We start from the raw sequence: 14,186 nt of genomic DNA on the forward strand, positions 1-14,186 counted from the left end.
CCTGTGTTTTCTCAAAGGATGGAAATCTGGCCTCCCTGTGAGGAAGTCCACAGAACGCTCCTACAGGTTCTTTCTGTATTTCCCTCGGAAAAGCAAAAATCAAGCTGAGATTCTCATCCATACTGAGGGGTAATGAGATTCCCCGTGGGAGGGAGGAATAAGGAGAACCTCAGCCATTACACAGGTCATTGCACCAGGATTGGAAGGCACTCCAACTATTTGGAGGCACAGCCTGGCCCCTCCTTGTAGCCGACTCATTGAGCTCAGTAGCATGGCAACATGATGGAGCGGTGCCTCTTTAGGCTAATACCGTGTGGAGAGATTAAGTGCAAACAAACAGCAACAATAACGGGCTCATTGGCATGCAAGGAGAGCCCAGCTGGATCGCAGATGCCTCCACTGTGTAGAAATACCCCTTTCTCCTGCTTCTTTGAGCTTCTACAGGTGCCCCAGTGCTGCCCAGCCCCATGCGGCACCAAGAAGTGTCCCATTTGTGGCGGCTCTCAACATCTCCACACCTCTCAGTGAGCCCAGGATGCATCAGGACTAAAGCAGGAGGTGGTGAAATGGCGGTAGGGAAGTCTTGAAACTGAGGCAAGAGAATGAGGGTTAACTGAATGTAAACAACTCTATAGTGAGGCAGGTGGCAAGCTGGGGTGCGATTCCCAGCAGAGCTTCTGGGAGAGGCTGACGGACCACACAGGGGGATTTATCTCTCCGCTTCCCCTAGCAGAAGTTAAACAAAGCCAAACTTCAGATGTTTCTCTTTTAGGAGGAACTAGGAAGTCTGGCAACTGCAAAATGAAAATGAATGGAGGGAAGAAGTTGTCTAGCAAAATTAGTAGCACATTTCCTTCCCTGCCTTCCAGAGAGCGTGCCCCCTTCCAGCATGCCAGGTCTGCATAGCGTAAATTATTCCTGTCTAAATTTGAGCCCGTGCTGTTGCTTCTGCCAAGTGTTTACTCTTGAAGGCCGTATTTTTTCAGGCACAGATGATGCTGGATGACACGTGTCATCACGGTGCATGTCCTTGAGAAATATGTACTGTGAAATTGCACTGATGTCCTCCAGGACATGCTGCTCTCGTGTGCAGAGAAAGCGTGCGGAAGGTCTCAGTCAAGAGACCACTCAGCGGGTCGCTGTGCCAAGGCTGGATTAAGAGTGGGTGAAACTTCCCGCTGCCAAATGTCACTGAGTTCACAGATCATCACCAAACCATGACTACGCTTGACTCATACAGATAAGACCTCTGGGCACCTTTTCCCTCAGCTATCTCTGCATTGCTGTTTCCACCATGAATGAGAGTTGCCCTTTGTGCCACAGAGTGTGAAGCCATAAGTTCATTGTGTATCACAGATTCCTTCACATCCAGCAGCTGCTTCGGGCGAGCACAGCCATCCCACACCACTAGCAATGACCTTAAGGGCAACTTGTGCTGAAATACCCAATGGCTATTTTCACACTCCCAAACTCGCATTCCTGTTCACCTCTTCTGGCTGTGTGCCTCCTGCCAGCACTGGGAATGGAGCACTTGGAGAGGGCTGGATGATCGCTTTTCGCTCATATTCAGACTTATGAAAGCCTGCATCTGTGAAGTTTGATCGACAAGCCAAATAATTCAGCTGCTGTGCAGGTCTGTTTTGGTTGTTCCAAGTAAAAGTCTTATGGCTGGGGATGTGGCAACTCTATTCTGTCTTCAAAACAAAGACCTCTGAGCTGGGCGAGCTCATCATACTCCTAAGCACCTTTGGCCTTTACTCAGTCCACACTAAAGCACACAGATTAGAACAAACAGTACATTTAGAGAGAAGGTTTTATACCCCCTAGTAGAGAGAAATGTTTTAAGTTACTGCCTTAAGCTCCAATGTGTCAAGGTTAGAACCAATTTCGTTTCATTGTTCGGACTCCCTATGGCCAAAGTCAACATCAGGCTGATGGGAGGGTTTGATATATGGCAGCCCAGCATGATCTCATTGTTGGGAGGTCATGGAATTCGTGCATAAAATGGTCAGGTATGATTAATATTAGGCAGTATGCATGCACAGAGATGCACAGATCTGTTACTGTGACTACAGATGGAAAGCCTAAGCTGGATGAAGGTCAGACAGGGCACCACAACTCTCTAGGCAGTCAAAACCAGACATCCTATCTCATGCAGTGCCACTGGGAGTAGAAAGCCACTTGTCCCAAAATGCCTCTGGGGGCATTTCATGCTGTTGTGCTATGCAGCCTAGGTCCACCCTGCACACCTGTCTGCTCCAACAGCACGCAGCAAATGGAGGAGCACATCTGTGCTGGGAGCCGCTTCTGCTGTCCTCTGCTATTTTTACACAGTGGCTGTGAATGCTTCCAAAATGAGACACATTGTCACAATTAAGCTGAATGCATTTAATAGCAAACTATATCACAAATTGCAGAGTGAAGCCACTTCATATTTCCATGGGGCTTGCTAGAAAAAATATCTCCAATTAATGAGGCACATTGTAGACTTGTTTATATTCTGTCAATTCTGTTCAAGAAACAAATTATGTGTGTGTAATTATGAGGGCAAATTTACCCTATAATTTTCCGTTTAGCCTCATTTTACTGCCTGGGCTGTTCCACTGAGTTGAAGAGATATTTGTGGAGCAAAATCTCTCTGTCTTCTTCCCTTGCCTTCTCTCCCCAGATCCAAAAGACCTGACACATCACACGCAGACACTGCTTGGTAACACCAGCTCCCAGCTACAGAGTCAACAAACTTGGCTTGGTCACCTTTCTGACTTGTTTTATTCTCCCCAGACTCATAAATCACAGAACCCCAGAATGGCTGAGGCTGGCAGGGACCTCTGGGTGCCTCTGCTCCAACCCCTGCCCCACTGCCCCAGCAGGGACACCCAGAGCAGGGTGCCCAGGCCCACATCCAGCCAGCTCTAGGAGATCCCCAGGGAGGAGACCCCACAGCCTCTGGGCATCCTGTGCCAGTGCTCCATCACTGCACAGCACAGAAGAGCTCCCAGTGTTCAGAGAGAACATCCTGTGTCCTGGTTTCTGCCCATGGCCTCTTGTAAACCAGAAACCTCTTGTTAGCCAGAAACTGAGCGGAGTGGATACACTGGAGTCAGTTCAGAGTAGCAGAGTTCACAAGTGTACACCAGCCCCAGACAAAATTGGGGCAACAGGCTTTGGAAGGCAGGGGCTTAATTTACCACCTGCTCCCCAGAATCCACAGGAAGCATCACCCCCAGCATGCCTGCAGAGGTGATCTGGGTCCTAGCACCGTAATTAAAACCATACACTGCTACAGCACTCTGCCATGAAAAGCAGTAGAGGTTGCATTTCATCACTAATCTTGTGGTTTTGCTCACAGCTACAAGTAGTGTTCTCAGTAAAACCAGCACAAGCAAATTTTTTGTGTGCTCTTCCTCCAGCCATGTGGGAGGGTCTCTGGGCTGGAGTCTTCCCAGACTTGAGTATTTTGGGCCTTGTAATGATGCCTCACTGCATGTTTCAAAACAAGCCATGTCTCTCCCCCAGTCACTCATTGCCTCAGGCACATGGGAAGTTCCAAGCAAATCACAATGAGGCAGGGATGTAACAATCCTGAATTAGGACAAAGGTCCGCAGTCTTTACGCAGCATCTCCACTTATGCCACATAGGGAGTATCAACATTAGAAAGTCAAACTTCTGCTCACCCTTCTCTAAACAGCTGGAAGAGGCTTCCTGGAGCAGCCCAGCAGCAGAAAACCCCATTCGTGGGCATCAATCCCTGGTACACACCTTGGTGCACAGCCACAAGCCAAGGGACAAAGTAGAGATTCATTTCCACGGTAACAATTGTAGAGTCTCTATATGTTTATAGCCTCCCACGTACATCCTGAAGAGGAAAAGATAACATGAAAACACCAACCAGAAAAACAAACAAAGAAGAACAGAACCATGGCTGCGGAGCTCCACTTGCTGCCTTTTATTTTTGGTGTCTGTCCCAGCAGTTTCCAAGAAATCTCCTCCTACCCTATTTCTATGGGAAGGTATAGTGTTACAGTTGAACCCTTCAGGCGTGAACATACGAGGACAGAGTCAGGCCACAAGGTCAAGTCTGTATTTGTAATATGAGATAGTGAGCAGGGCCAGGTCACTGGAGCAAGGCTGTGCTTTCCAGAATAACTAGAAGATGCTCCAAAGGGACATGGGACCATCAAAAAACACCAGCACGGACATCTGGACACATCTGCTCCAGCAGGGTCACTCAGACCAGGGTGCCAATGGCCACGTCCACTTGGTTTCTGAAGAGCTTGACAGGGAGGACATCTCCCCTCGATGCTACCAGGCACACCTTACCCATACCTTGGCAAACAAGCAAAGCTTGGTGGGGCTTATTAACCTACAGACAGCATGAACACCACTCATCATTGCTTCTTCAGGATCAAAGCACACACACCTTTTGTCATGTCAGATTTTTCCTTACACTGAAAATCACGTAGCTTACCTATTTCTTTTAAGCTATAAGGTCCAAATAAAACAGAAGACATCAGCAACACGTAAAAACTTACTCAGGAGCTTTCCTGAGGGCAAAATTCCACTCAAGTTTATTATTACTTTTTAATTTTTAATAAATGTGTCTTAGAGATTGTAATGCATGGGAAAAAAAGCACCTCTTAACCTCTGAAGTCCCACCAGTCCTGTTCATCTCTCACATGGAGCCATAATCCTTTCCAGCGGTAACTTGTCGGGATGTCACAAACAAAGGATTATGCCTTCAGGTGAGACAGAGCTTCTTATGAGCTTACAGCTAAACTAGTTTACAGCCTGCTCTCATGCTGAAACCACGCGCATATAGACATGTGTGTGACTTAAAACAGTGTGACAAGGCTGCATACGGATGGACCTACTGGCTCAGAAATGCAGGAATTGCTCTTATTCCTAAGTACTGCGCCGAGGTGGTAAAAATGGCTTATAGGACATAATTTCTTCATCCAGGTATACTTTTAAAACACACCACCCAGCAGAAGAGCATAAGTTACTGTCACATGTGTCTTCCCAAGTGAGCAGTGCTGGGTTTGGACTGGAGTGTCAACAGGCTGCTACCGCTAACTCAGCAATCAGTGGGGTACTTCTGACCTTGGGTAAAACATGCAAAGCAAAGCGCACTTATGTTTTAATGCACATCCTGGTGACGCAGCACCTTTCCCTGTGGGAGAAGAATGAGGAAGAAGATAAGTAATCCTCGGTTGGATAAACTCATTGACTTCACATGGAGAAGCAGGGTGGGTGCAGGAGGGGGTCAGGCCTATCTGTGCTTGTTACACTTGTGACAGCCTTGGCCATGGCTCCCATCTTAGATTTCCTCCCCTCCAAAAGGGACAGCTGTTTCACAAGCTTTGTCAAATCTTATCCAGAGTTTAAAAGGAGGAAGAGACTGAAAGTTTGTGGGCGTATGGCTTCAGGTTTGGGCCTGTTTCCAGCTGGCTTGTGCCACAGTGCTGCCTTTCTTCATTGTTCCCAATATGCAATGTGATAAAAGCAAAAACCTAAGTAATATGTCAACGACTTGTTCAATTTCATTTTTTCAGCCCATCCCCACCATGCCCACTCACCACATCCTTCCATACCACATCCACACAGTTCTTGAACACCTCCAGGGATGGTGACTCCACCACCTCCCTGGGCAGCCTCTTCCAATTCACTACCACTCACTCAAAGAATAGTTTTTTTCCTACATCTGCCTGAATCTCTCATGGCACAACCTGAGGCCATTCCCACTCATCCTATAGCTGTTACCTGGGAGAAGAGGCTGACTCCCACCTTATCACAACCTCCCTTCAAGTTGCTGTAGAGAGGAATAAGGTCACTCCTGAGCATCCTCTTCTCCAGAATGAACAATCCCAGCTCCCTCAGCCGCTACCCATAAGTCTTGTATTCCAGACCCTTCACAGATTCATTGCTCTTCTCTGGACATACTCCAAGGCATTAATGTCTTTCTCATACAGAGTGACCCAAAACTGAACACAGTACTCAAGGTACAGCCTCTCCAGGACTGAGAACAGAGAGGTGATGGTCTCCCTGCTGCTTGCACTGATACAAGCCAAGATACCAGTAGTCCTTTTGGCCACCTGGGCTCATGTTCAACCAGCTATCAGCTAACACCCCAGAATATGAGGTGAACCAGCTATCAGCTAACACCCCAGAATACGAGGTGAACTACCCAATGTTCCCCAAAACATACCACTAGTGTTTTCACTTTGGCGTCCATTAATGTGGCATGATGATCTTTTAGCCTGAGCCAGAGGAAGGGAAGATGTGAGCTTCTGCTCTGCACAGGAGACACCAAGAGCTGAAGCTGTGCCACTCACAATTACCCCCAGCCACCCCATCCCACCAATGTGAAAATGAATGTGCTTTCTTCCCATTGAGGATTGAAATCAGAACCCTCAAGCAAGTTCTGTCAACAACCACGTGGTCATCCTGGTTTTGTGATGGACTGAGAATTTGCAGAGTTTGTCTCTGCATACTGAGTCTCTTGTCTCACCATACAGAGATGTCTCTGTATGGTATGTCTCTATATGGCAATCAGTGCATTTCTTAAGAACAAAACATGACAGCTAATGAAAAAAAAGAAAAGAAAAAAAAAAAAGGTGAATAAAAAGGATGTCAGAAGCACATGACATATTTTTCCATTCACAAAGCAAATCTGTTTCATATCAAACAAACCAGGCTAATAGATACTACAGATTAAATGCAAAGCAAAGGCTGCCTCAGACAACGGCTGCAGCTGTTCACCCAGTTTCTGAAGCCACCAGCCTTCAGGGCAGGACAAACTCAGTTTGCTGGGTGCTCTCAGGGCCGGTGGTGCAATGTAAGCACAACACTTGGAATACAATCCACCAGTGTCCCCACGCCAGATCCCATAACCTACTTCCTAGGCCCGCTGCCAGTGTTGTGTTATGAGTCATGAAGGGAAACAAACACAAGGAATGTCAAATTAAATAGGACACGAGGCTTTCGCGGTATTTAAAAGCAGAGCAGTTGTGTCGCAGCATACAAACCTCTCTGGGCTCTTCTTGGACCGGTTCTCATCTCAGTAATAAGACACATCCCTTTAATTAGTTCCACCTAATGAAATTCACAAGGCAGGGAGTGGGAGTTTTGCTCCTGGGTAGAAACCAAAAACTTCACTTGAGCTGCCCATTTTCTGCAGTCGTCATGAGCAAATTTTATCAAATCTGTGTTAAACAGTAACAACTATTGTTTGCCCAGAACACAAGTCCATTTATGAGCTGCAATACGACACATCGTGGAAACCCCAGACTGAAAGGCACTTCTAAAAAGAGGGGGAAAAAAAAAGAAGTGAGGGCTGGCAAGAAGAAGCAGTTTCAAATTATCAAGAACAAACAACGGAGAAACCTCTACCTGATCTTTTAGGCTTCTGTGATCCCATATCCTCGTGGATTTGGGAGGAAAAAAAAATGATATACAAAGTGCATTCCTGGATGGTTAGAGGACAACTACTGCCCCTCCAGCTGAAACTCTGGGAGGTTTACGCTTATTGCAACATGCCCAAATAGAAGAAATTAAGGAAGCCTCAAGACACTCGTTTGCTCCTACGGAAATATTGACCCACAAGGGTCTGTTTAAATCCATTTTGGTTACGTGTCTCTCAAGACTAAGCAATATCCATGGCAACAAACAATTTCGCTGCAGGAGAGGAGCACTCATTTGGGAGGAGCATATAGTTGCTTTGTTTATTGACGGCTGAAAGCCTGAGAGCACAAAGTTTGAACTTTGGGGAGCAATGCTGGAGCTCTTTGTCAGGACACTTCTGCAAACGTAGATCACAGAAGACGGAGATGGAAATGGACACCTGAGCAGCTGCTTTCACTTCCATATTCTGCCGTGAGGAGACATGCTCATCGTGCAGTGGTGGCTGCCCTTCAGGAAGGTAACAGGAGGGCAAGAGGGAGGGAGCAGATTCTCAGCTATGATTGGAGAAAAGCAAAAAACACCACTAGGGCAAACCACCAGGATGACCAGCATAAACTGTTTTCCAGCATCCCCTGAGGCCCCTCAGCATACTTACGTGCTTTTGTTGCCGTCACTCTTGACCAATGCGTTCATCCTGCTGTTCCACCTTGGGTCCCATAATTACAAGGCCCAATTTACAGGGTCGGTTATAGCTGCTATTATGGGAAGCCATGCTGCTGGGTGTAGCTGTGGCACTGATGGGAGGAGGAGGGAGAAGAGGCACACTGCAGCCTCTCTGCTGCTGCGTGAATACGTGCCATACTGAGCAACACTAACAGCAAGGAGGAAGCCACAGCCCCCGAGGGTCTTCCCCAGCCTCCTTCCTACTTATAAAGCCTCCTTTGATTTGGGTTGTGAGGACTCATTTTGCAATTTAGTGCTCAGGGGGAAGTTTTTCAGAGGTTTTAGCAACAGCTCTAACCAGCCCTACTCTCAGGACCTGCTAGAGAAAGGCACAGAGCTCATCTCAACTGTGGTCCCACTGGAGCTGAAGGACTGCTATGGAAGTGAATTATCAATGGCTTCTCACCCAGGACTCTCTTGCCAAGACCAGTAGTACTGTTCAGCCTGCAAGGACTTGCTCTGCCCTCCAGCCTCTGTACTCATGCCTCCACCCCACTGAGATAAAAAAACTCCCAAGAGCATCACTCAGGGCCTCCAAGATAAATTTCCTGAGCTGTTGGGATATAAACCATGCCCAGTACTCGCTTTTAGCTTCAGAGATCTGCAGAGGGCGGTTATGAGCCTATTCGACAACAACACACTGCTGCAAGGGAAGCACAGAAGTCCCAAGGCTCAACTTTTAAAGCAGCGTTTTGATGCAATCCCCTCACTAAATTACTGAACAGCCCCATGTACATCACTCAGTGGCTGGGTTGGAATAAACCTTAAGGACTGTCCCTGCCATGGGCAAGGCTGCCACCCACCCGCTCAGGCTGCTCAGAGCTCCATCCAACCTAGCCTTGACTGGGGAATCCACAGCTTCTTTGGCAAAGCAGTTGTGGATGAGACATAAATTATATGATGGATTACATATTACATCAGTACCGCCCTATTGGACATACTTGTCAACAGCGGTGCTTGTGCAGAGCATATATCAGCATCATTTCCAAGAAACCATAAATGCAAGAGCTACCCTTACTTTGAGGGACCCTTACTTCGAGAATCCAAGTGGCTCTACTATCAAAGTCAAGGCACTCAGACCAACACGCACCACCTCTTGAAGGTGTACATGGGGTAGATAGGCAGCGGGGTCTCCTCCTTCGGGGCATTCAAGGCCAGGCTAGATGTGGCTCTGAGCAGGAGGCTTGAAACTAGATGATCATTGTAGTCCTTTTCAACCCAGGCCATTCTATGGTCCTGTGATCTTCCAAAGGCACCTGGACATGGTTCTTCACTAGGAGAGTGGTTAGGCCCTGGGACAGGCTGCCCAGGGAGGTTGTGGATGCCCCGTCCTTGGAGGTGTTCAAGACCAGGTTGGACGGGGCCCTGGGCAACCTGATCTAGTAAATGTGTATGTTTGGTGGCCCTGCCAGGCAGGGGGGTTGGAACTACATGATCCTTGAGGTCCCTTCCAACCCGGGTCATTCTGTGATTCTGTGACATGGCCCTGGGCACCCTGCTCTGGTGTGTCTGATGGAACAGAGGCTGTGGCAGATGAGCCCAGAGGACCCTTCCCATATCAGCCATGCTGGGATACCATGACACCTCCTTTTTGGTTTAACTTTGTAAAAGAGAACAATCAAGCCATGGTTTCTTGCACAGATTTGTCCCAAAGACAAACAGGTTCTACTTCTCAAGGCAACAAATCTTCTCGGGGGATCAAATTGTTGGAAAAATAATCCTGAATTTAGCAACTCCAGCTGACATCAAGAGATGATTTTAGGGATTAGATTCAGTTCCCTGAGTGAACAAACAGAGGCACCACCCCCCTCCAAACCCCACACTTTCAGACATCCACCATTCCACTGTCCCACACCAGCGTGGCCCTGCCGTCACCATAAAACCCCACCTCCCTTCCTGCAGGGGTTTCCATTTCAGCTGCAGTAGAGGTGGCCTCTTACTCTGCAGCACCAGTGATATATTACCCACCCAGGTACTGACCGGCTTCCCTGCATCAGCTTATCTGCCAAGGTCTACTCCCATGACCCTTTGTCCCCATTAGCCTGCTGAATTTATGCTCCTTCTCTGACGTATTGCTACATGAAGCTGAAGGCAATGCTGAAGAGATTTTTTTTTCCTTCAGTTGTTTTAATGCCAAGAGAGGTTTTTATTGTGGTTAACCCCTTTTGGTTCTTCCTGCTGGAGTTACTGTTTTAGACATACGTTTGTGTACTGACATTGACTGCTGGTATAAACAGCATCTTCTTGAGTCCAGAAGCTGATGGCTGGTTGCCCACGTACCTCTAGGGTATTTATAAGTCTTCACCCTCTCATTTGCCTGCCCTTAATAGGGCAATGCATTTCCAAACCCATATATCAGAGCCAGATTGGCTATGGCAAGCAAACCATCTCCCCCTTCTCCCATATCATGCCCCATAATGCCTCCCTTAGCATTGGCCAAGATTCTGCTGAAGCAGATTTCAGGCTACTCAGCAACCCCAGCCCCCATAGGAGCACAAGATGCAAGCTGGAGCAGACTGTTATGTCACTGCAGCCAATATATGGTGGTATCTCTTACACAGTGCTACATCCTCACTACCCCAAGCTGAAATCCTGGGCCCATAAGCTTGGATACGACCTGGACTCCATGATGGGATGTAATCAGTAACAATAACAGAGATGCCTGCTGCTGCTGTAGCACAGAACAATCCCTGTGCAAATCCAAGCATGAAGGTTCCCTGGTCCCACTTTCTCATAGCTGCAAAACTGCATCAGATGAGGATGTAGCACAGTAACCTATTGAACCAGATTGCATTAGCTAACTGCAGAGAAGCCTAGTAGACCATTAAAAATTAAGCTAAATATAGACACACGCACACACAAAAAGAATAAAGGTAATTCAAAGATCTGAGCCTAATTCACAAGAGCAGGAAGTCATAACACATGGGACATTCTTCAGATGCTGTAACTGCAGCTCCAGTGAACCAGGAAGCTTTAACCAGTTCTCTCCAGACTCAAGAACACAGTGCTTCTGCCCTTACGCCGAAGAAAACCACACTGCATGCCTGTTATTTTCCACACTAAGCCATGCATGGCGACCCAGGGATGTGCTGCCCTCCCCAGACTCTGCTGGCTTGCTCTTGCTTTCAGAGCTCACTTGTGAGCCTGGAGGACTAGTTCAGGTGCTTTCCTTGAAGCCAGGGATGCTGGTGACCAGCTCTAGTGCCCCATGCAAGGAAAACAACTTTCAGTTGACAGAGAGGTGTTGCATAGTGACTGAAGCCCACAGCTCATTTGTAGTTCCTCCTCTACTGCCTCTTGTGGAGGCAGAACGATGGGAGCAGACCAAGATGGCCAGACATAAAACAGAACCTTCCCCATGATCCCACAAAGTTAAATCAATTAGCACAAAGACTTTGGGATCACAAATGATGCTGTTTCAAAACCCCCTACATCATGCAGATCTCTAAGGACCGAATCACTCAGGGAAACTTCAAAGCCATCAAAGCACTTGTTGCTGCTTGTGTACAGAGCTTTGAGCGAGTTCTCTCTGCTTCTCCCAGTCGCTGTGCAACAGTCAATTAAAGCACACCGCTCTTTGTAGCCTTCACCGCAGCATGAAGTTTATTGTCCTATTTATCAACATCGCGCGGCTTTGGGCTGAATTATTTATAGTGTTGAAAAGATGATTTCAGTGGTAAATCCAAACTAGGTCACACAGATGTTTTTGCTGCCTTGAAATTTAGAGGCTTTGGCTTTGTTGGCTTACCTGGATGGAACTGCCATCTACACCACCAGGCTGCCCAGAGGAGCTTTGGGTGCTCCATCCCTGGAGGAACTCAAGGCCAGGCTGAATGGGGCCCTGGGCAGCCTGAGGTATTGGATGGCACTGCCCACAGCAGGGATTGAATGGGTTCTGAGGACCTTCTGAACCCAACCATTCCATGATGGTGTGATTTCTAACATGCATTGCAGCAGTAGAGCACAAGCCTGCATGGAGAGCTAAAGCACCCCAAATTTAGGAAGTGTCCCCACAGTCAGAGATTATAGCTCTTGAAATAGAAACAAAACCACTGCTTAACCACAGGGGTTTTAGAAGGAAATCTTGCACGTGTTTCCAGCCCTAAATCCTGACCAAGTTCAGTAATCCCCCTCCAAGAACAGCCTGTGCTCCACACCACCTCTAATTTACAAAATGACAATGATTCAATTGTTTTAAAAACAAGGAGAGGTGGTTTTTTGGGGTTTTTGTTTTACATCACTGCTTTCCTTATGCCACCGCAGCCTTCCCTGCACCATCACATGTAGGATTGCTCATACCTGGGGCTCCCCATGGTTACTCCGTTCCAGAAAGTAAGGAACCCTCATGGGGACAGAGTCACCAATGAGGGGTTTTCATTTACCCAAACTTCTTCATCCCCTCTACCAAAGACTTGCAAACCATCAGCGATGTCCTCTCCTGGGATTTCAGGGACACATCCTGGAGCCACAAGTACCAGCTGCTAAAGGGCAGAGATGTAATGTTAACCAGGGCTCCAAGTATGAGCAGTGAATAACATCAGGGTCAGCTTGTACTTCAGGCCATGTGTCAGCACTGGCTGAAACTGGGAAGGTACAGCTAAACCTCTTGATCTAAGAGGTGCTAAATAGCAGTTCACGATGCCAAAAGAGGTTTTATTTTAATTAATCGTTTAAACATTTGAGCTTTTTATACTATTTTATCAATTCAAATGTAACACAATTTATTTCTTTAATTCAGCTTCAAAATAAATACTTACATTACATGAATCTTTGCTCCCTCCACACTGCCTTTGACCTCAGAAAGCACAACGTGCAACTCTGGTCATCTCCTTGCAGGGTGCCATAGAGTCTCACATACCAACTATGAGCATGGGTGAGGTCCCAGAAGCTGAAATGGAAACCATGCACCTGACAACAAAACCAAAGCACAATAAAAACACCACTCTTACCATGTTATGGATTGCAAGGGCAGAACAAACTTCATTCTCTCTTGTGAGAGATACTGTAGTAGAAGCATCACTTGTTACAATAGAAGCCAAGACAGGCACCACCACTCACGATGAGAAGTTAGGAAATGGCTTCCACTCAAGTGTGGTTCACACATCCAGACCAGCACCTTCATCACAGTGTTAGCTACCCTGGGTGAGTAATTCACACTAGACTTCCCCTCACCCATAACAACCACCTGCTAACAGGACGGCTTACATCTTTAATACATCAAATACTCCTCAATGTAAACTTTATTTTACTGAGCTAGCATTTCTTTCACACAAAAGTCCATGCCTATATAGAGTCTATACAATTCCCTTTACATATACATTGAAGAAAGATGGAAAAGTTATACCATGCCAAGAAAACTGTCTTATAAGACAAAAGCCACTGCCTGTAGGGTATATTTAGAAACAGGGGGACAAATTAGGAAGGCAGTCACACAACATAAGCCAGATGAGCAACGAGAAGCAGGGAAAGGAGAAGTTTCTTTCAGGTATAAAGCAATTCTAGACTGCATCAATAAACACCCAGACTGACACCTCTTCTTTTCACCTCCCCACGTAACAGCAATACCTAACACTTACATAGCATTTTTCATTCGTGTCTCCAATTACATCACAGGGAGATGTAAAGCTCTACATTCAGCTTTCCCCTCTGCAAGCCCTTGCACAAGCCCAAGGTCATGCAACCCTACAAGCAAGTTGTCAGCTTGGTGTGGGCAGCAGGAGGGCTTTTCCTGCAGAGCTCTTGTAGGACTTGCCCATACCACAGAGTAATTTCAAGCAGCGTCTCCACTTCAGCCCATGGACCTGCAGAACACCTGAGGTTGAAAGGCCCCTCTACAGCCCATCCCACCCAGCATCATGCTCAGTTACCCAGCTGCCCACCACCACGTCCAGTTGGGTTTTAAACATCTCCACAGATACACAATATCCATCTTTGGCAACTTGTGCCAGTGATATGTTTGATCAAATCCAGGTTTTATATAAAGTTCCCTTCTGTTTATGAGATGCACGCTGTGTTTTGGTTAATACCCATTGACTTTTATGCTAGTACTGGTGACCACAAA

This window comes from Coturnix japonica, chromosome 1 (assembly GCF_001577835.2).
Source record: "Coturnix japonica isolate 7356 chromosome 1, Coturnix japonica 2.1, whole genome shotgun sequence".
NCBI classification, from domain to species: Eukaryota; Metazoa; Chordata; class Aves; order Galliformes; family Phasianidae; genus Coturnix; species Coturnix japonica.